We start from the raw sequence: 23000 nt of genomic DNA, 5'->3' as shown, positions 1-23000 counted from the left end.
TGGAAAAAACTAACTGGGTACACTAAATTTAAAAAACAAGATATTTGAAATTCTGCCCCATATTCTCAAAACTCAGTGTAGGGTGTTCGGCTCCGAGGGAGATAAAACTAGAAAGTAAGTTTTGACTTCAACTTCAAATTTATTGTGTCTCACAATCACTTCACAGTGACACCACACTGCCACGTGTATCCCCATTATATATATGTATTAAACAATGAAAACACCAATCCTAACTTAACTGGGGAACATTAACTCTTTCATAATATAGGGCAATAAAACGTTTCCTGAGTTTCACTGTGCCAGCACACACCTGATGAAGGAGCTACACTCCGAAAGCTAGTGATTCCAAACAAACCTGTTGGACTTTAACCTGGTGTTCTAAGACTTCTTACTGTGACCAGCAAACAAAGGAATGTCTTCCACTTTATAAAGCATCTGAGCACATTCTTCAGAAAAATCTCAATGTGCACAGCTAACTTGGATTTTTATGGGCCAAATGGCCTCCTTCTGTGCTACAATGAGTCTCTGATTCGCATGTAGTTACTTAGAAGTACAATGATTGCAGTAATGCAGCCACAACTAATTTTCATGCAGTAAGATCCCACAACTGGTGCTGGTCATCTATTTTGGGGTTTTTTCTGGTCTGCTTTTGTGAGTTTGGAGATGGGTGAATATTAAGCAGGATAGGACACGTGCTGTGATAGTGTTGTGCGATATTTTAACATCCATCTCAGTATGTTATCCTGTCTGAAAGGGAATTGCCTCAATATGGCATGGGACTTCTAACTTACATTACACACTCACACCCTGGAATGACTATTGAACCCACAATCCTCTGACACAGGAATCTCAGGTGTTTGAAGTGGGGCATCAAATCATTGCAACGGCTGTCAACAAACTTTACAGACTCTTGACCTGTACAACAGAATCAATTGTATGCCAGTCGGAGGATATTTGAAGTGATTTGGTCAGACTCCCCCTTTACTATCCTGTACCATTATGTTATCCAGGGCCAGACCCCAACATTTGTTAGGATGCCAGACAAGAACCCCAAACACTTGTTAAAATGATTTAAACTGTGAGGAAAGAATACTTCGCTCCAGGAGTGATTCCACTGACCAAAATATATCCTTTACATTAAAGCAAACTTTATTATTAACACAGAGTCAAACATGTTAAAACTTTTCTGACTTATGCCTTCTCTATCTCCAATTAAGCAAAGCCCATTACAGGTCAAAAGCCACTTATAAATAAAGTCAGCAAATACAGGGTTACTTGTAGTACACTTGTATAGAGATTTATTGGAAAGACTGCTTGGAGAGAGAGATACCCTTTCGAGGACAGCCTGCAGGTCATTCTGTATTTGTCAGACTACTGCATAACCTGACAGTATTTGGCAAAAATTGCTGGTCAACTTAAAGCTCCTAGCAAAATGTCAAATCTACACCAAATCTCAAAATTACAGACAGACCTGGGTCCTCCCATTAATTACATAATTTTTATCCCACTCAACCCATGACCTGCTTAGCTATGTCTAAACGCAGTATCTCAAATTACCTAGTCTCCAGGGAATCTCTGGCAATCATAACAAAGTTCTGTTAGGCCTTTGTAAACAAGTACATGGTTGGAATAAATGATGATCTCACTCTTACAACATCTTAATTGCACCTTTTTGCACATCTTAATTGCACCCTTTTGCAGACATGATGCCTACCTGTAGGTCAAACCAAGATTAAAAAAAAAGATATTACTGCCACAGAATATATACCTTGACCCAGGTGCTTAGTAACATTACTGCAACTGATATATACAACACAATCTGTACAACAAATTCCAACATTCCTCACAATTACTATCAGCAAGATTAAAAGAAAACCTTTGGCCTTTGGAGCTGATGTAGAAAAGAGCTAAAAGGCTGACTGTAGAATCTCTGATGTAAACTAGAATAAAAGTTCAGAGAGATCGGGTGCTGGATTTTATCAGCTCTCTGGGGTTTGGGCTTGTAAGCATAGTGGTGGGGGAGGGTCTTCGGGAGGGTGGTCATGGGTGGAGGGAGTCCGGCTGAGGCAAGTACAGTACTGCCATTCCTATTGCAATTTTGCCAGTGGCAGGAAAGATGGTGATTGTCCGCCTATCCAGAGCTCACCTGAGCCATTGGAGTGCCCACGTGAGTGCCTCTCCATGGCTTTGCCATTTTACCAGTGGTGATCAGTGCTCTGTCACATGGTGAGTCCACCTAGTGAACCCTGGTGACCCCCGTGTTGGCTCGGTGGGGGACTCTACTATTTGGGCACTCTTTGGCCCACCCTCCCCCAAGACAATGACCACTCGCACAGCAACATTGCTGCCTGCACTCACCAAACGTCCCTCCCCCACCCCCCATCACCTGCCTGACTGGCCCCGGTGATACTAGGCTCCAGTTGCCATGGCGAGAAGGCCATTTTCCTCACATTGCACCTTCATTCAGGTGAATTCCTTCTAGAGGCCACTGCTTTCGATGGCTTTGCTGAACTACCAGCCCTCTGATTGGCCAGAAGTTCCTTGGGGGAGGGGAAGTGGGCAGCTGCTATTTCAAAGATCGGAGCCCGATTGGCAACCAATCAGCTGGCTACCACCCATAAATGAATTTCTGGGTCCTATAGAGCACCAAAGTGGGGACCTGCCACCCAGCCCCCGCTCTCGGGGGCCCAGCACAACCCCCATTGCCAGTGTTGAATTCAAACCTTGTTCTTTTTATCCTCGATGTGGAGATACCGGCGTTGGACTGGGGTGAGCACAGTAAGAAGTCGTACAACACCAGGTTAAAGTCCAACAGGTTTGGTTCAAATGCTAGTTTTCAGAGCGCTGCTCCTTCACCTGAGAAAGGAGCAGTGCTCCGAAAGCTAGTGTTTGAAACAAACCTGTTGGACTTTAACCTGGTGTTGTAAGACTTCTTACTGTGCTCTTTATCCTGAGGAGAGGTGATTGGGAGGTATGTGGAGGAATGAACAGTATCAGAAAGGTAAACCAAGCAGATTACATTTAGCTAACCCAGAAGTTAGTTCAGGGTCATGTAGCCTAGGAGACGAGGTTTGGAGAACACTTCTCACTGGGTTATGGAAGCAGAAGCTCTTTTTTTTTTTTTACTACCCAATTCTTTTTTTCCAATTAAGGGGCAATTTAGTGTGGCCAATCCACCTACCCTGCACTTCTTTTGGTTTGTGGGGTGAGACCCACGCAGGCACGCGGAGAATGCGCAAACTCCACACGGACAGTGACCCGGGACCAGGATTGAATTCGGGTCCTTGGTGCAATGAGGAAGCAGTGTTAATCAGTGGAGGCAGAAGCTCTTGAATCAGTTGAGAACCTTCTAATACTGCAATAGAGGGAATTGAAGAGTTTCCTGGATGTATGAGTTGAGATGGATTGTCTCCCCTCAGCTGTATCTGTCAAGAAATATATTTTATTTGATATTCCGTTCCGAGGTTCAGACAGCTTTAGCCTAGACTTCTAACACTTCCTGCCTGGGGCAAGGTACGCATGTCTTGCCTTTTGCATTCCCACTGATCTGTGGTCAGAGTTTGAGCACAAACGTGCCTTGTCCCAGTCCTCTCTGGCTCCTAAGGTCACCAGCTTGCTGAATTTGTGCTGGCTGGGCTGTGGTTTATGGTGACTCATGTTTCAATGATGTGGGGAAATGGTACCGCGTGGAGCAGCCATGTAAATGCTGCTGGGGGTTAGGGTTAGGGGCTGACTTCAGTGCCCATTACACCCAACAGGGAAGATACCTTCTGCTGCAGACAAAGCATGTCTTTTCCTCTCCCTCCCTCCCCATTCCTCTTTCCTTCCTCAGGTTGTTGACTGCTGGCTGGGGTATATCTGCTATCTAGCATCCTACCCTATTAGTCTGTTGTGAGCTAAATGACGGTTAATTAAGTTGTGTTGAGTTTATTTGTGGTGTGAATGAATGGTGGAACAGGCTCAAGGGGCTGAAAGGCCTCCAGTTCCTTTGAATGTCACCATTTTGGAAGAATCAGAACTACATTTGATCCAATTCTCAGCCTGCCCATGTTCCAGCGGGACCCTGGGATGATGAGCTGGAGCAACTATGCCCCAATTGAATCGGCAAAGTGTGCTGTGTTTAGTTGAGGATGTGTTGCAATTGGGAGAATTCAGATGATGTAACCAAGTTGTAAACCGATACCAACATTTCTGTATACTTCTCTTCATTGGCTAAAGGCACTACCCGATGTGAGATGAAACCATACAGCTCAGCAAGAACCCATGTTTTGCTCCAGGGTCTGATCTGAGTTATCTGCTCCTGTTAAGCCAGGGGCAGAACTGTTTTAGGTACTGCTCCTGATCACTAGGCTCGGAAGGCAGCAGCACGGTCGCTCAGTAATTAGCATTGCTGCCTCATAGCATTAGGGACCTGGGCTCAATTCTGACCTTGGGTGACAGTGTGGAGTTTGCACGTTCTCCCTTGTCTGCTTGGGTTTCCTCCGGGTGCTCCGGCTTCATCCTACAGTCCAAAAATGTTCAGGTTAGGTGCATTGGCCCTGCTAAATTGGCCCTTAGTATCCAAAGGTGCGCAGGTAAGGTGGGTTGCAGGTTTAGGCCGGGGAGTGGGCTTGGGTAGGGTTGGTGCAGACTTGATGGGTTGAATGGCCTCTTCTGTACTGTAGGGATTCTAAGGCAGTGTCAAGATCAACATGGACTCTCACTCCTCATGGCACTTATCAAAGGAGTCAGTCAGGTGAGGGGGGAGGATTTGATCAGTAATACAAACATGAGGAAGCATACATTGGAGAAAATTCTGAAGGACTGCTGTGGGGACTGTGTCCGATTTTACCCCATTCCTGAAGGATATTTCCCATTTGTCGGCTTTTGTTTTGTATTTTTTGTACTGGGGGCATTCAGAAATGAGCAGTATTCACTCAAACATCAGCTAGAATTGTTTTACTGTAATACAGGGTGGGAATATTGATTATGAGGGTATTTTTAAGGAGAGGAGAGGAAGATCAGGAGGTAAATCTGATCAAATATTTGCAATCACTACAACTTATTAGGGAACAGTCCATGGCATAGAAAGAGTTAACTTTTTTAGTTTCCCGTTCTACCCTCCCCTTACAGACTGGATGATTGTTTGATTTTATAATTACCTGATGATTTTCAGTATTGACTCAAAATTGCTGAGAATTGTCGCTTGGCTCTTGTCTAATGGAGCAGAATTAACATACAGCAGGCACATGGGAACACCGTCACCTGGATGTTCTCCAAGTCACTCATCATCCTGAACTGGAAATATATCACCATTCCTTCACTGTCGCTAGGTCAGAATCTGAGAGCTCCCTCCCCAACAACACTGCGGGTATACCTACACCACATGGACTGCAGCGGTTCAAGAAGGAAGCTCACCACCAACTTCTCAAGGGCAATTAAGGATGGGCAATAAATGCTGGCCTAGCCAGCGACACCCACATCCCATGAATAAAGTAAAATAAAATCAGTAAAATGATAAGGTTGTTGCAGCACCCTGCGTTAATAGCATAAGAACATATAAAATAGTGACTCCTTCAGCCAACTCCAAAGTTCAATACAATCATAGCTAACCTTCTGCCTCGACTTCACTTTCCTGCTCACTCCCCATATCCCGTGGTTCCCCGAGGCACCAAAATTCTATCTATTCCAGCTTGGAACATACACAACGATGGATCATCTGCATCCCTTTGGAGTAGGGAATTCCAAAGATTCTCGCCATACCTACGTAATTGGATTCGTTTAAGTTTAAGATTCTTGTTGGGGACTGGAGTTTGTCACTCTCGGTCTAATATTGAGTTCCGTTTTATTATGATCACTTTTTCGCCCTCACCCCTCCAGAGGGTTTTGTTAACTATGAGACTACTAATTAAACCTGCCTCAATGCTTAATGCTGGATCCAAAATAGCTTTATCTCCATGCAGTGTTGTTCCAGGAAGCTGTTGGGAAAGGATGCTGCAAACTGACGGTATTCCGACTCTAGTGGCATTGAGAGTTCACTTTCCTCTTCTTCCCTTCCCATCCCTTCTCAAACAAATGCAAGTCTGAAAGAGACGACCCCTATGATTAATAAACATGGGTCCCAGAGCTGCAAGGTTCAAACAATTTGTGTGTCTTCATTAGCTAGATGCCAGAAGATGTCAATTGAATGTGAATCAATGTCCTGCGACAAGGAGAGCAGCTGAAGTAATGACTCGGCCCCAGTGTATGAGAATCGAGAGTGACAACCCCCTGCCCAGTCCCAAAGAATTAAATCAGCATCACCGCTGTCAATAGAAAAGTCAGTGGTAGATCTGCAATCCAGCCTCAAATTGTTGCAGGCAAAAATAAACGATGTAATAGATGTTGTTAAGTGTTAGGGGAAGAGGAATTATTTTATAATACATGGAGTTTTACAATACACAAACAGGCCATCGATAACACATCGAGGTAGTGTTTCTGCTTCTCAGGAGCTTTCTTGAACTCTTTGGCATTTTCCTCTCACCCTATCAGCACGTCCTTGTATTCCATTCTGCCTCCTACACTTATCCAGTTTTACATTTTATACGATTGGCCTCAACTGCTCCCCATGGTAGCGAGTTCCATAGTCACACCACTCCCTGAGTAAAGGAGTGTCTCCTGAATTCCCTCCTGGATTTATCGGCGACGATGTTGTATTTATGGCCCTGGTTCCTGTCTCACTCGAAAATGGAAACGTTTTCTCTCTGTGAACCATATCAGTCCCTTTTCTAATCTTAAAGATCTCTGCCAGGTTTGCAGTTAAATGAGTACTCGGGAGTATGCTTGTTAACATTTGGAAGCATTCCTGCAAAGCATTTTGGCAGCGGATTAAGGAAATTGGAGTGAGTTCATGAAATAAAAACAGCGGGCGGGATTTTCCATTGTGAGTCCACCTCACTACCGATGCCAGCGAGGACGGAGAGTTTGTTGCTCAGCCAAACCTCCATTCACTGCAGCAGGAACGGAAAATCAGACCAGAGAATCAGCAAGCAGGTCCAGCAGTGTCTGTGGAGCGAGAAACACAGACTTAACATTCCTGTAGAAGAATCATATGAACTTGAATCGTTAACTCTGTTTCTCTCTCTACAAATGCTACCAGACCTGCTGAGTTTATCCAGAATTTTCTGGGTATTTTTTCAGATTTCCAGCATCCGCAGTATTTTGCTTTTATTTGACAGGAATATTGCTCTTTCCTAATCCTAAATGACTTCTGTTCTGAATTTAGGGTTACTGGCAGAGCCTGACCATTCAGCAGGACATCTCCTGACTGACCAACCATAGAATTACCACAGTGCAGAAGGAGGCCATTTGACCTATCAATGCTGCACCAACTGTCCGAAAGAGCACTCAACCTCAGACCTCTCCCCCACCCTACCCCCATAACCCCACCTAACCTTTGGACACCAAGGGGCAATTTATCATGGTCAATCCACCTAACCTGCACATCTTTGGACTGTGGGAGGAATCCGGAGCACCCGAAGACACGCAGACACAGGGAGAAAGTGCAAATTGCACACACACAGTCACCCAAGGCTGGAATTGAACCCGGGTCCCTGGTACTGTGAGGCAGCAGTGCTAATCACTGTGCCACAGTGCTGCCCTCAGTCATCTATTTTACTCAAGAAGAGAACTCTACCTTGTTTGATCTTTCCTGATAGTTGCACTCAGTTCTGGTATCATCCATATGTATTGTTTTGGGACTTTCTCCAGTGTCCCATAAACGTGAGTCCACACTAGTGTTCTGGTGTGAAACCAAGATAATTACATAGGCATCAGGACAGATTTGGCCCTAGTGTACTGGGCAGGAAGACTATAAGGTAGGACAGATGATGAACAGTATCCAGACATTTAAGGAGATATTCAATTCCTTCCAACTAAAATATATTCAAGAGGGGAAAAAAGATGGTAAGAGGGGGAAAATGCATCTATGGCTGAGCAAGGAGATTAAAGATAACATTAAGGCAAAAACTAAGGCATACCATATTGTAAAGGTCAATGGCAGGCTGGAGAATTGGGAAACTTTTAAAGACTAACAGAGGGTTACTAAGAATGTACTAAAAAGAGCAAAGGTAAATTATGAAAGGAATCTAGAGCAGAATATAAAAACGGAGAGCAAAAGATTCTTTCAGCACATAAAAAGGGAGAGAATAACAAAAGTCAACAATGGTCCCTTCGAGGACGAGACTGGGAGTTAATAATTGGGAACACAGAAATGGCAGACACTAAATCGCTATTTTGCCTCGGTTTTCACGGTGGTGAACACTAGAACAACCTCAACAATAACAGGTAGGTTATTTAGGATTACTGGCAGAGCCTGACCATTCACCAGGACATCTTCTATGTGTACAGCAGAGGCTGTTGAAAAGGAGGAACTTAGAACAATCATCATAAATAAGGCAAAGGTCCTGAGCAAACTATTGGGATTAAAGGCAGACAAGTCACAGTGCCTGGTGACTTACATACCAGGGTGTTCAAGGAACTGGCAGCAAAGATAGTGGATCCATTGGTGATAATATTCCAAAATTTCCTGAATTCTGGGAAGGTTCCAGTGGATTGGAAAAATGCTAATGTAACACATTACTTATTCAAAAAAGGAGAAAGTCAGAAAGTAAGAAACTATAGACCAGTTAGTTTAATGTTTGTCATTGGAAACTGTTGGAATCCCATTATTTAAGGAAGTAATAACAGAACATTCGGAAAGAGAAAATGCAATCCATCAGAATCAGCATGGATCTGTGAAGGGTAAATTGTGTTTGGCTAATTTGCTGGAGTTCTTCGAAGACGTGCCAAGTGGATAATGGCCATCCTGTAGATGTGTATCTGGACTTCCAGAAGGCATTTGGTAAGGTGCCGCACAAAAGCCTAATATGCAAGGCAATAGCCCACGGGGTTGGGGGTAATATATTATCATGGATAGAAGATTGGCTAACCAACATAAATCAAAGAGTGGAGATCTTTTGTTTTCTGGTTGGCAAGTTGGAACCAGTGGGGTGCCACAGGATTCGTTTCTTGGGCCCCAACTATTTACAATCTATATTTATGACTTGGATGCAGATACAGAAGGCACTATAGCCAAATTTGTAGATGATACTAAAATAGGTGGGAAAGCAAGTTGCAATGAGGAAATAAGAAATTTACAAATTTAGATTAGGTGAGTGGGCTGAATCTTGGCAGATGAAACTTATAATAATAATCTTTATTGTCACAAATAGGCTTACATTAGCACTGCAACGAAGTTACTGTGAAAAGCCCCTAGTTGCCACATTCCGGCGCCTGTTCGGATGCACAGAGGGAGAATTCAGAATGTCCAATTCACTGAACAGCATGTCTTTTGGGACTTGTGGGAGGAAACCTGAGCACCCGGAGGAAACCCAGGCAGACACTAGGAGAACGTGCAGACTCCGCACAGAGAGTGGCCCAAGCCGGGAATCGAACCTGGGACCCTGGCGCTGTGAAGCCATAGTGCGAGCCACTATGCTCCTGTGCTGCCAGGAGAAATTTAACGTCGATAAGTGTGAGGTGATCCATTTTGGTCAGAGGAATAAAAGTCAACTCATTATCTAAATGGGGAGAAATCTCAAAATGCTTTGGTGCATGAATCACAGAAAGTTAGTTTGCAGGTGCAGCAGGTAATAAGGGAGGGAAATGAGATTTTGACATTCATTGCTAATGGAATAGATACAAGTAGGGAAGTGTTGTATAGGGCATTGGTGAGACTACATCTGGAATACTGAGCACAGTTTTGGTCCCCTTACTTGAGGAAGGATGTATATTCATTAGAGGCGGTTCAGAGAAGGTTCACTAGATTGATTCCATAGGATGAAGGACTTGTCTTATGAAGCGAGATTGAGCAGTTTAGGCCGAGACTCACTGGAGTTTAGAAGAATGAGAGGAGATCTAATTGAGGTATAGAAGATTCTAAAGGGGATTGACAGGGTAGATGTTGAGCGGATGTTTCCCCTTGTTGAACATTCTAGAACGAGAGGCCATAGTTTTAGGCTGAGGGGTGGCAGATTTAAAACAGGAATGAGGAAGAATTCCAATGTTCAAAGGGTGGTGAATCTGTGGAATTCTCTACCCCAGAGTGCAGTGGACTCTGGAACAATAAACAAATTTAAGTAAGTGATATATAGATTTCTAATTGGTAGTGGGTTATGGGGTGTGGGCAGGAAGATCGAGATAAGATCAGCCAGGATTGTATTAAATGGTGGGGCAGGCTCGAGGGGCTGATTGACCCACTCACTACTGCTCTTAGTTTTTATGTTCTTATTATCTCTATTTTGTCATTTGGAGACCAGGGCTGGGATTCTCCCCTACCTGGCGGGACTGGAGGGGTCCTGGCGGGATGGAGTGGCGGGAACCTCTCCGGCGTTGGGCCGCCCCAAAGGTGCATATTTCTCTGCACCTTTAGGGGCCAAGCCCTCACCTTGAGGGGCTAGACCTGCGCCGGAGTGGTTGGCGCGCCACCGGCCAGCCAGCAGGAAAGACCTTTGGCGCCACGCCAGCCGGGGCCGAAGGGACTGCGTGGCCGGCGGAAGTCCGCACATGCGCGGGAGCATCAGCGGCTGCTGACGTTATCCATGCGCAGGGGGGGAGTGTTACTTCCGCATCGGCCATCGCGGAGGCTATGGCCGAGGCGGAAGGAAATGAGTGGCCCCACGGCATAGGCCCACCCGCGGATCGGTGGGCCCCGATCGCAGGCCAGGCCACCGTGGGGGCACCCCCCGGGGCCAGATCGCACCGCGCCCCCCCCAGGACCATGGTGCCCGCCCGCGCTGCCAGTCCCGCCATTAAGATAGGTGGTTTGATTCACGTCGGCGAGACTGGCATGACAACAGCGGGACTTCGGCCCATCACGGGCCGGAGAATCGCTGGGGGGGGGGGGGGGCCCGCCGACCGGCGCGCGCAATTCCCCCCCATCGCCGAATTTTCGGTGCCGGGGAATTCGGCGGCTGGCGGGGGCGGGATTCACCCCCCCCCCCCCCAGCGATTCTCCAACCCAGCGGGGGGTCGGATAATCCCGCCCTAGAACTTTACCCAGTACTCCAGCCATGACCCCGAACCAAGGTGGACAGGTTCTGTGTAACTTTTCTGCCTTCGTATTTTCTGATCTTGTTAACTTGCGTTGCTATTTTTAATGATGTACTTTGCATTAAGCTGAGGAATGTTTGTGTTGAGAATGGAATAGTTTTAATTTCAGATTCCTCGAGTTCCCTTGGGTTCTTCCATCAATTCTGCCAGAACAGTGCAACAACTGAAAGGCACCTCTTCCTGTGCGGTTGTGATGTTTTCATTTCCCACAGCAATTATCTTGGAGCCCCAAGGGAGCATAATTGCCCCTTGATTAATTAGTGGTATAATTCTGTATAGTGGGTTCATGCCCATTCAGCATTGCATTTAGATAGTAAGATGTGATTATAATCCCTGCAAGTCGAGTTGGGGGCTGCGCAGGGTGCTAAAACCAGCTTCAAATTGCCCTCTTCCTGTTTCATGAGAAGTGGGTTGGGAATTGACGATCAACCATCTCTCCATAGGCATGCCCGACCTTAAAATGTCTCGGTGTTCAGATTTAACTGATGGGAGTTCAGGAGCTGAAGCGAGGTGAGAACATCAGGATTGAACAGGTCAGATTCCTTTCTAGCACTGCTGGTGGGCTAAGAAAAGCAGGAGAATATTTAAGCGGCTTTACAATCTACCCTGGTAAACACTCCTATGGATTAACATTCAGTCAACCTTCCCACTATCTTTGGCATAAGTGTGAATTTTAAAATAACTACAGAAGCATTTATACTCAAGCTGAAATATTCTTACTGCAGGTAATAATAATAATCACTTATTGTCACAAGTAGACTTCAATGAAGTTACTGTGAAAAGCCCCTAGTCACCACATTCCGACGCCTGTTCGGGGAGGCTGGTACAGCAATTGAACCCACGCTGCTAGCATTGTTCTGCTTTGCAAGCCAGCTATTTAACCCACTGTGCTAAACCAGCCCTTGGTAATGGACCCATGTTAGATTTTCTTGGTGTATATATTTATCATATTTTACCATCAAATTTGTTTTCCACGCCTGGGCTGCCACCTTGAGCCATGAAGCAAGGGTGAAAACCGGGTCGTTGCTTAATCGGGAGCCAATGTAGTGAGCAGTTTGGTGATGGGTGAGTCAGATTTGGTGTGAGTTAGGACGTGGGCAGAGGTTTGAATTACCTCAGGTGTATGGAGAGTAGTAGGTGGGAGAGCAGCCAAGAACGCATTGGAATAGTTGATTGGAGGGGGAAGTGATTGTTGAGGGTTTCAGCAGTGGAAGAACTGAATCCCGGGTGGAGGAGGACCATGTTGTGGAGGTGGAAATATGTGATCTTCGTGACGGTACAGATTTGTGGCCGGAGATCATCTTGGGGGTCAGGAGTGATGTTAAAGTGGTGAATGGTCTGCTTCAGCCTCAGGTAGTTGCCAGGGAGAGGAATGGAGTTGGTGACTAGGGAGTGGAGATGGAGCAGGACTGAAACCAGTGACTTTGATCTTCCTAATATTTAATTGGGGGAAATTTCTGCTCATCTAGTCCTGGATGTGGGGTGCACAGTCTGATCATTTAGTAACCTTGGAGGGTTTGAGTGAGGTGGTGGTGATGAGGTGGTGCTGGGTATTGTCAGTGTACTCATGAATACGAATGCCATGTCTTCGGCGTTGTTGAGGGGAAGAATGTGGACGAAAGACAAGAGTGGGCCAAAGATAGATCCTTGGGGGACACCAGGCGTAACAAAGTGAGAGCACAAAGAGAAGACATTGCAAGTGATTAACCCTGGCTTGGGTCACTGTCTGTGCAGAGTCGACACGTTCTCCCTGTGTCTGTGTGGGTTTCCTCCGGATGCTCCGGTTTCCTCCCACAAGTCCTAGTAATTCACCAGTAATCACTATAGCACTAGTAATTCACCAGTGTATTAGTATCATGTTCTGCCATTGTGTTACAGCTATGTTATGTTGTTGACCCTGTGGACCCACCTATGGGCCATTGTGTGGCTTCACCCACAGGGGGATATGTTGGGGCATGTACGGAGTCCGCCCATGGCTCCTCCCCTTGAAAGGAAGTATAAAGAGCAGTTGACCTGTAGGCGGTTCACAGTATTGTACCAGTCACAGGCAGGCACTGTTCTAAGCTGATTAAAACCACGGTTTACTTCTACTCGTGCCTTTGAGTAAATTGATGGTCGCATCAAGTCCAGAAAGAAGTGCTGTTAGGTAATTTGGACATTCTGAATTCTCCCTCTATGTACCTGAACACGTGCCGGAAGGTGGCAACTCGGGGCTTTTCACAGTAACTTCATTGCAGTGTTAATGTAAGCCTACTTGTGACAATAAAGGTTATTATTATTATTAATGAGAGAGATAACAATTGAACCAGGAGAGAGCAGTCCCACCCAGCTGGGCGTTGGAGGAGAATGGTTTGCTCACCATATCAAAAGCTGCTGACAGGTAAAGAAGGACAAGGAGAGAATGTTTACCTTTGTCAGAGCCATGGGCGGAGCCCATACATGCCCCAACATATCATTTGTGGCTTTGATAAGGGCTGTTTTGGTTGTGTGGCATTGACTTTAGGGGAGCTACAATTGGTATTAGCATCACTGCACTAGGGGAGGGGAGAGATGCTTTTATGTTGGAAAGCGTACCTTTGTGCCTCCAGTGAGGGTGAAATGGGAGTGGTCAACAGTGACCCCTTGCTTACAGGTTAACTTGTGCATGTAAATTGCCCCTTCAGAGTAGGTGTGAGAAGGCTATAGAGGGGCCCAACGCTTTCACAGCTAAAGCTGAGGAGCATAACGGTTCACCTTCAGTGACTAAGGGGCCATTGGTGCTGAGACGTTGAATGCATGAGTCCACAAATGGTGGGGGTGTGGAGAGGGGTGGTTGATCTGAACGCGAGTGATTTTGAGCGACTGGAGTTATGTATGGCTCGACACCAGGTAGCTTCAGCAATTCATGTGCCTCACCTCGCGCAGCGACCCTGTCTTGATGGAAGCATTAGATGTTGGGCTGTGTTGGTGGATTATGTTCACTGTGAATAGTGCTTTGTTTGTTCTGTAAGCCTTTCTCATTCTTGTACTTGACATTACCTGCCCTCGGTGATGTTTAATGGTGTGCATAATATTCATGTAGTGCTAAGCTAAGTCAGTTGTCCAATTAGCCACTGGAAGCCGTCTTTTGAGAGGCAGAGGGCCTGGTCAGAGAGGAATGCCAGTAGTTGCCAGGAGATTGTTGGAACCAGAGGTTAAGCCTGCTTACTGCTGAACGATATGAGAATGAGCAGGGCCTTACAGACAAAGGATTTGCAGAGAAAGACAGGAGGCGGTTTCAGCGAGCCTGTGTGTGGCACAGAAATACTGCAGGCATCTTGGGATCTCTGCTTGTCATTGAGGAGTGTTAACAAAACTGCATCACTAACCTACCCTACCTTGAACCTCAGTCAGGCCAGTGATGGTGACGTTGTAAATGGTTGGAACACTCTTGCTCCAGATCACTATACCACTGCTGGAGGGTCTACATGTGTTCAGTGAACTGCAACAACTTGTTTTCAAGTAGCACCTTGAATCCAATAAATGTGGTTCCTTCACTGGGGCATTATTAAACCAGACCTGATACCAAAACACGAGGGGGTGATAGTGCAGATGCCCACCTCTTTGAAGAGGTAAATCCTGAAGGAGGAGTGAGGCAGAGAGGTTTAGGGAGGGATTTTCAGAGTTTAGGGCCCCTGGCTGCAGGAGGCACGGCTGCCAATGGTGGTGCGATTAAAATCCGGGAGAGATCAGAAGGCCAGAATTAGAGGAGCACAGATATCTTGCAGGGCTAGGTCTGGAGGAGCTTACAGAGATGGGGAGGGGTGAGGCTATGGAGCGATTTGTAAACAAAGAACAAAGAACAAAGAAATGTACAGCACAGGAACAGGCCCTTCAGCCCTCCAAGCCCGTGCCGACCATGCTGCCCGACTAAACTACAATCTTCAACACTTCCTGGGTCCGTATCCCTCTATTCCCATCCTATTCATGTATTTGTCAAGATGCACCTTAAATGTCACTATCGTCCCTGCTTCCACCAGGTCCACCGGTAGCGAGTTCCAGGCACCCACCACCCTCTGTGTAAGAAAACTTGCCTCGTACATCTACTCTAAACCTTGCCCCTCTCACCTTAAACCTATGCCCCCTAGTAATTGATCCCTCTACCCTGGGGAAAAGCCTCTGACTATCCACTCTGTCTATGCCCCTCATAATTTTGTAGACCTCTATCAGGTCGCCCCTCAACCTCCGTCGTTCCAGTGAGAACAAACTGAGTTTATTCAATCGCTCCTCATAACTAATGCCCACCGTACCGGCAGCATTCTGGTAAATCTCTTCTGCACCCTCTCGAAAGCCTCCACATCCTTCTGGTAGTGTGGCGACCAGAATTGAACACTATACTCCAAGTGTGGCCTAACTAAGGTTCTATACAGCTGCAACATGACTTGCCAAATCTTATACTCAATGCCCCGGCCAATGAAGGCAAGCATGCCGTATGCCTTCTTGACTACCTTCTCCACCTGTGTTGCCCCTTTCAGTGACCTGTGGACCTGTACACCTAGATCTCTCTGACTTTCAATACTCTTGAGGGTTCCACCATTCACTGTCTCTTCCCTACCTGCATTAGACCTTCCAAAATGCATTACCTCACATTTGTCCAGATTAAACTCCATCTGCCATCTCTCCGCCCAAGTCTCCAAACAATCTAAATCCTGCTGTATCCTCTGACAGTCCTCATCGCTATCCGCAATTCCACCAACCTTTGTGTCGTCTGCAAACTTACTAATCAGACCAGTTACACTTTCCTCCAAATCATTTATATATACTACAAACAGCAAAGGTCCCAGCACTGATCCCTTCGGAACACCACTGGTCACAGCCCTCCAATTAGAAAAGCATCCTTCCATTGCTACTCTCTGCCTTCTATGACCTAGCCAGTTCTGTATCCACCTTGCCAGCTCACCCCTGATCCCGTGTGACTTCACCTTTTGTACTAGTCTACCATGAGGGACCTTGTCAAAGGCCTTACTGAAGTCCATATAGACAACATCCACTGCCCTACCTGCATCAATCATCTTTGTGACCTCCTCGAAAAACTCTATCAAGTTAGTGAGACACGACCTCCCCTTCACAAAACCATGCTGCCTCTCACTAATACGTCCATTTGCCTCCAAATGGGAGTAGATCCTGTCTCGAAGAATTCTCTCCAGTAATTTCCCTACCACTGAAGTAAGGCTCACCGGCCTGTAGTTCCCTGGATTATCCTTGCTACCCTTCTTAAACAGAGGAACAACATTGGTTATTCTCCAGTCCTCCGGGACATCACCTGAAGACAGTGAGGATCCAAAGATTTCTGTCAAGGCCTCAGCAATTTCCTCTCCAGCCTCCTTCAGTATTCTGGGGTAGATCCCATCAGGCCCTGGGGACTTATCTACCTTAATATTTTTTAAGACGCCCAACACCTCGTCTTTTTGGATCTCAATGTGACCCAGGCTATCTACACACCCTTCTCCAGACTCAACATCTACCAATTCCTTCTCTTTGGTGAATACTGATGCAAAGTATTCATTTAGTACCTCGCCCATTTCTTCTGGCTCCACACATAGATTCCCTTGCCTATCCTTCAGTGGGCCAACCCTTTCCCTGGCTACCCTCTTGCTTTTTATGTACGTGTAAAAAGCCTTGGGATTTTCCTTAACCCTATTTGCCAATGACTTTTCGTGACCCCTTCTAGCCCTCCTGACTCCTTGCTTCAGTTCCTTCCTACTTTCCTTATATTCCACACAGGCTTTGTCTGTTCCCAGCCTTTTAGCCCTGACAAATGCCTCCTTTTTCTTTTTGACAAGGCCTACAATATCTCTCGTTATCCAAGGTTCCCGAAAATTGCCGTATTTATCCTTCTTCCTCACAGGAACATGCCGGTCCTGAATTCCTTTTAACTGACACTTGAAAGCCTCCCACATGTCAGATGTTGATTTGCCCTCAAACATCCGCCCCCAATCTAGGTTCTTCAGTTCCCGCCTAATATTGTTATAATTAGCCTTCCCCAATTTAGCACATTCATCCTAGGACCACTCTTATCCTTGTCCACCAGCACTTTAAAACTTACTGAATTGTGGTCACTGTTCCCGAAATGCACCCCTACTGAAACCTCTACCACCTGGCCGGGCCCCAATACCAGGTCCAGTACCGCCCCTTCCCTAGTGGGACTGTCTACATATTGTTTTAAGAAGCCCTCCTGGATGCTCCTTACAAACTCTGCCCCGTCTAAGCCCCTGGCACTAAGTGAGTCCCAGTCAATATTGGGGAAGTTGAAGTCTCCAATCACCACAACCCTGTTGTTTTTACTCTTTTCCAAAATCTGTCTACCTATCTGCTCCTCTATCTCCCGCTGGCTGTTGGGAGGCCTGTAGTAAACCCCCAACATTGTGACTGCACCCTTCTTATTCCTGATCTCTACCCATATAGCCTCACTGCCCTCTGAGGTGTCCTCCCGTAGTACAACTGTGATATTCCCCCATACCAGGAGCGCAAATCTGCCACCCCTTTTACATCCCCCTCTATCCCGCCTGAAACATCTAAATCCTGGAACGTTTAGCTGCCAATCCTGCCCTTCCCTCAACCAGGTCTCTGTAATGGCAACAACATCATAATTCCAAGTACTAATCCAAGCTCGATTAAGTTCATCTGCCTTACCCGTAATACTTTTTGCATTAAAACATATGCACTTCAGGCCACCAGATCCGCAACTTTCTGCAACTTTCTGCTCTGCCTCCGAGCCGTACTGGCCCTATTCCCTAGTTCTCCCTCAATGCTCTCACCTTCTGACCTATTGCTCCTGTGCCCACCCCCCTGCCATACTAGTTTAAACCCTCCCGTGTGACACAAGCAAACCTCGCGGCCAGGATATTTATGCCCCTCTAGTTTAGATGCAACCCGCCCTTGTATAGGTCACACCTGCCCCGGAAGAGCTCCCAGTGGCCAAGATAACGGAAACCCTCCCTCCAACACCAGCTGTTTAGCCACGTGTTTAGCTGCTGTATCTTCCTATTTCTAGCCTCACTGGCACGTGGCACAAGGAGTAATCCCGAGATTATAACCCTAGAGGTCCTGTCTTTTAACTTTCTGCCTAGCTCCCTGAACTCCTGCTCCTCATGCCCCTTCCAGCCTATGTCGTTAGTACCAATATATACACCGACCTCTGCCTGTTTGCCCTCCCCCTTCAGGATGCCCTCTACCCGTTTGGAGGCATCCTGGACCCTGGCACCAGGGAGGCAACATACCACCCTGGAGTCTCTTTCACGTCCACAGAAGCACCTATCTGTGCCCCTGACTATAGAGTCCCCTATTACTATTGCTCTTCTGCGTTTTGACCCTCCCTTCTGAAAGGAGGATTAAAGTTTTTTTCTTTTAATAAATTTAGAGTACCCAATTAATTTTTTTCCAATTAAGGGGCAATTTAGCGTGGCCAATCCACCTACCCTACACATATTTGGCTTGTGGGGGCGAAACCCACGCAAACACGGGGAGAATTTGCAAACTCCGCACAGGCAGTGACCCAGAGCCGGGATCGAACCTGGGACTTCGGCGCGTGAGGCAGCAGTGCTAACCACTGTGCCACCGTGCTGCCCTTTAGCATTTTAAGTTGATGAAGGCAGAACCAGTCTTTCCCACCCACATCACCTCCAGTTACTCATGAGGATGGTAACTGGATGAAAGTTGCTTGCCCCTGGCTCTGCAGTATTATGGTCATGCGTGATGGGGGAGGGAGGCTGGGTGGGTGAGTGTGACTGCTTTGGCTATGAAATCTCAGAATATCAAGGCTTCCCACCACTGAGAAACTGTGGCGTAACCCCTGCATATAGCCTCTACCACGGGCAAATACTGATGGAAAATGGCTGTCATTTGACTCTTTAATTAGTTAAATTGGCCATCCACCTTTGGTAGAGCTGCTGGGAAAATAGCATCAGGGGGCCCTCCTGATGTGGTTTTGGGGCATTTTACCAATCTCATCCCACCTCTGATCAGCCACCCAGGGGTCAGTAAAGTCCCAGCTTTTTACCGCTCCAGGTTTATTTCAATAATTGAATTGAAATCCCCTAGTTGTCGTGGTGGGATTTGAACCCATATCTTTGGATCGTTAGTTGAGGCCTCTGTATTACAAGCTCAGTAACAGGTGGTGGTGTTCCCAGGTATCTGCTGCTCTTTTCCTTCTAGATGATAGAGATTACAGGTTTGGAAGGTGCTGCCTAAGGAGCCTTGGTGAGTTCCCTCAGTACATCTTGTAGATGGTCCACACGGCTGCTACTGTGCATAGGTAGTGGAGGGAGTGGATGATTGTGGGTGGGGTGCCAATCAAGTGGGCTGCTTTGTCCTGGATGATGTCAAAATTCTTGAGTGATGTTGGAGCTGCACTCATCCAGGCAAGTGGAGAGAATTCCATCATATTATCAAATGTTGGAGCAAACTTGAGGTGTTTAATGGCCTATTCCTGCTCTTAGTTCTTGTGTCTGCGCCAGTCATTCTATACAAGGTGTGGGCATTGGGTTGGGGTCAGGATAGGACATGACCTTGGTACCCCTTGCTCATCAAATAGCACTCGCTGTGTGGACTTGTGAGGGGAGTGCCCTTTAATTGAAGTACTGGGGAGTATTAGCATTGGTGGAACAGAGGAAGGAAGAATTTTAACAGGAGAAGGAGGAAGCAACAGCTGATTCTGGGAATCCAAGTGCTTCTCTCCATGTCTGGGGTTGTTGGCATTGGTAAAACAAAGCTTGTTTGGTTAGCAGTGTTGGTTCGATTCCCGGCTTGGGTCACTATTTATGCGGAGTCTGCACGTTCTTCCCGTGTCTGCGTGGGTTTCATCCGGGTGCTCCGGTGTCCTCCCACAAGTCCTGCAAGACGTGCTGTTAGGTGAATTGGACATTCTGAATGCTCCCTCAGTGTACCCGAACAGGTGCCGAAATGTGGCGACTCGGGGATTTTCACAGTAACTTGATTGCAGTGTTAATGTAAGCCTACTTGTGACACTAATAAAGGTTATTATTTGTGATGAATGATATCTGTATACGTGTGTACCTTTAATGCGTAGGCCGCTTTAAGACCGGGTTTGGAACCTTGGGGGACTCCGCCTCCGCCCCCAGGAAGCTGTATATAAGGTTACGTTCAGTAGGCAGCGTGCAGTGAGCACACTTCTCGGCAGCTGTCTGGTCCTCTGGTAATTAAAGCTTTTGTATTATCAAACTCCTCTCCTCAGTTGTAATTGAGGGTATCTCAATTTAATAACCAGATTACATCATGATGGACGGCGGGCTAAAGCCGGAGAAGCTCAATTTGGACGATCGGTCGCCGGAAGCCACTGAAATTTTTAATACTGGCTCCAGTGCTTTGAGGTCTATCTGAATTCCTCAGAGACTGAAGTTCACGGACCTCGCAAGCTGAGCTTACTACATGCCCGGGTCACCGACTATCCTCCGTAATCGAGAAAGCTACGACGTACGAAACGGCGGTCGAAATCCTACAGAAGCGCTTCGTAAAGCCGATAAACGAGGTACACGCCAGACATTTGCTCTCGACCTGCCGCCCGCGCTCCGGGGAAATGCTAGATGAATACTTGGAGAGACTCACCGCGCTCGCCAGGAACTGCGACCATAAAGAGGTGACGGCAGAAGTCCACATGAACTTCCATATTCGTGATGCTTTCGTGTCCAGTATCCGATCCCCTGTAGGAGCCAGAATTACCCTGGCAGCGGCCCGTCCACGTCGATGGCGTGGACACTCTGCCGCAGGATGGGAGAATCCCACCTTGGATCTGAGACTAACTGGCTGAAATGTCTGCATTTTGCAAAAGTTGCTACATGCAACTTGGGAAGCTGATATTGTGAGCTTGGACATCCTCAGTCAGGATTCTGTTTCTGATTTGGGATTTTGACTATTAACAAGCAGTTTAATTGGAGTTGAAATTTGTTCATTTACAGAAATTCCTGGTCATGTCATTCACGGATATATAGTTGCTTTAATACATAGATACATAATAATAATCGCTTATTGTCACAAGTAGGCTTCAATGAAGTTACTGTGAAAAGCCCCTAGTCGCCACATTCCGGCACCTGTTCGGGGAAGCTGGTACGGGAACATAGAACATACAGTGCAGAAGAAGGCCATTCGGCCCATCGAATCGGCACTGACCCACTTAAGCCCTCACTTCCACCCTATCCCCATAACCCAATAACCCCTCCTAACCTTTTTGGACACTAAAGGCAGTTTTTTTTTAGCATGGCCAATCGACCTAACCTGCACTTCTTTGGACTGTGGGAGGAAACCGGAGCACCCGGAGGAAACCCACGCAGACACGGGGAGAACGTGCAGACTCCACACAGACAGTGACCCAAGCTGGGACTCGAACCTGGGACCCTGGAGCTGTGAAGCCATAGTGCTAACCACTCTGCTACCGTGTTGCCAGGAGAAATTTAACATGGATAAGTGTGAGATTATATCCATTTTGGTCAGAGGAATAAAAGACAACTTATTATCGAAATGGAGAGAAACCTCCATATAATTTGTAATAAATTAGACCTCCTTCAAGCGCTATCCTAGTTTAATAGTACAGTACTAATTCTGATTGAGTATTGGAGAGTGCTGTATTCGCAGGCTTTTAGGTAGTAACGATCTGCCTATGAGTCGGTCCTCTGCTCATTCCTCCACACCTCCTCACGGTCTTTCCTCTCCAGTTACTTATAGGAACCTCCTGTTTTCAATTTCAACGAGGCACATGACTGGGGAAAGGTGATGAGGTGGTTTCCTGTTGCCTTCCCCAGGTATGTTTAAAGGAAGCACCTGTCCTCTTGTTGAATGGCCCCATTCTATAAGCAGGGTTGATCCTTCCAGGTTCCAGCTCTTTTGTCACCATCACCGAAAACCCACTGGTCCCAACGTTGGCCATGGCTTTGTTACCCTGAGGAGTGAGTTGCCCACCTGAGCCTGGGGCGACTGAAATCTTCTGTGTCCTGCACTTCTTCTTAAGATTGCCTCCCTTCCAAAAGCAGAGCTAATTTTGCTGACAACATTTAATGTTCGTTGAACTAACTTCACATGTAATAATAATTTGTTACCTCACCATTTGTGTGACAGGGTCAGCATGGCCCTTGCAGCTGATTGTCAGCAGGGTGGATCGAAGTGTTGCCCCAGGAGTTCTGCTCCCCTGCGCATTGTCCACAGTTTCTCAACGAGTTTCTCCCTGATTGAAATCTGACCTTGCTCTGACTGTTTGCTTTGATGTCCAGAAAATTGTCCCATCAGTAGAGCTAGAGGGTGATCTTGTTTGTTTATCTGAAACAAAACCTGATGTATAAATGTATCAGCATTTTAATAATAACATCACCGATTTAAAAGAATGATTCTTTTATTTTGTTGCTAAATTTACCTATTTTCTTTTTGGTCTAATTTTACTCACATCTTTGTCTAATCCGGTTTTATTTACAGGATGAAAGCCGGTGCCCAAACTGATGGCAGTGTCCTTGTGGTTGCCAGCTGGCAGCTGCTAAAGTCTTGTAATTGGGTGTCCCTGATGGGGGTCTCTCTTATGGAGATCTCTGGTGGAGGGTTGGGTCATCCTCGTACTGTGGACGGGTTGTGACCCAGAAAATCCCATGGTGATGATGGTGGTGGTGATAGGGGAGGGGGGGGGGGTGGGGGGGGGAGGAGCAGAATGGCGTTGCGGATCGGGGAGGGGGAGCCTAGCCACTAAACCTCACTATTGTTCAGCCTGCTCAAAATGGTGGCCTGATAGCAGGGTTAGCGAGTGAATACCTCGCAATCCCCGCCATGCATAAATTTTCATGGCAAGGGAATGTGAATCACTTCTGGATTTGTGCTCCCAGCGCAAGCGCAAATCACAGGCGATTCATCTCTGGTGGCAGAACATACTCTCCCAAACA

General features: G+C 46.7%; 1 protein-coding gene across 2 annotated transcripts in view; it reads left to right on the top strand.

Annotated features, from left to right (window-relative positions):
• Positions 1-23000, top strand: part of ahr1b (aryl hydrocarbon receptor 1b) — a 264814-nt gene that overhangs the window by 63157 nt on the left and 178657 nt on the right. Inside the window, exon 2 of one of the 2 annotated variants that reach the window (XM_072480951.1) lies at positions 20354-20722. The exons of the other annotated variant lie outside the window; for it this stretch is intronic. The gene's annotated coding sequence lies outside the window, so the exon portion shown is untranslated. The remainder of the gene's footprint in view (positions 1-20353; positions 20723-23000) is intronic. 2 annotated transcript variants of the gene reach the window in all.

The sequence above is a fragment of the Scyliorhinus torazame genome, chromosome 2 (genome assembly GCF_047496885.1).
Source record: "Scyliorhinus torazame isolate Kashiwa2021f chromosome 2, sScyTor2.1, whole genome shotgun sequence".
Taxonomy (NCBI): Eukaryota; Metazoa; Chordata; class Chondrichthyes; order Carcharhiniformes; family Scyliorhinidae; genus Scyliorhinus; species Scyliorhinus torazame.
This window is presented reverse-complemented; position numbering and strand designations above follow the sequence as displayed.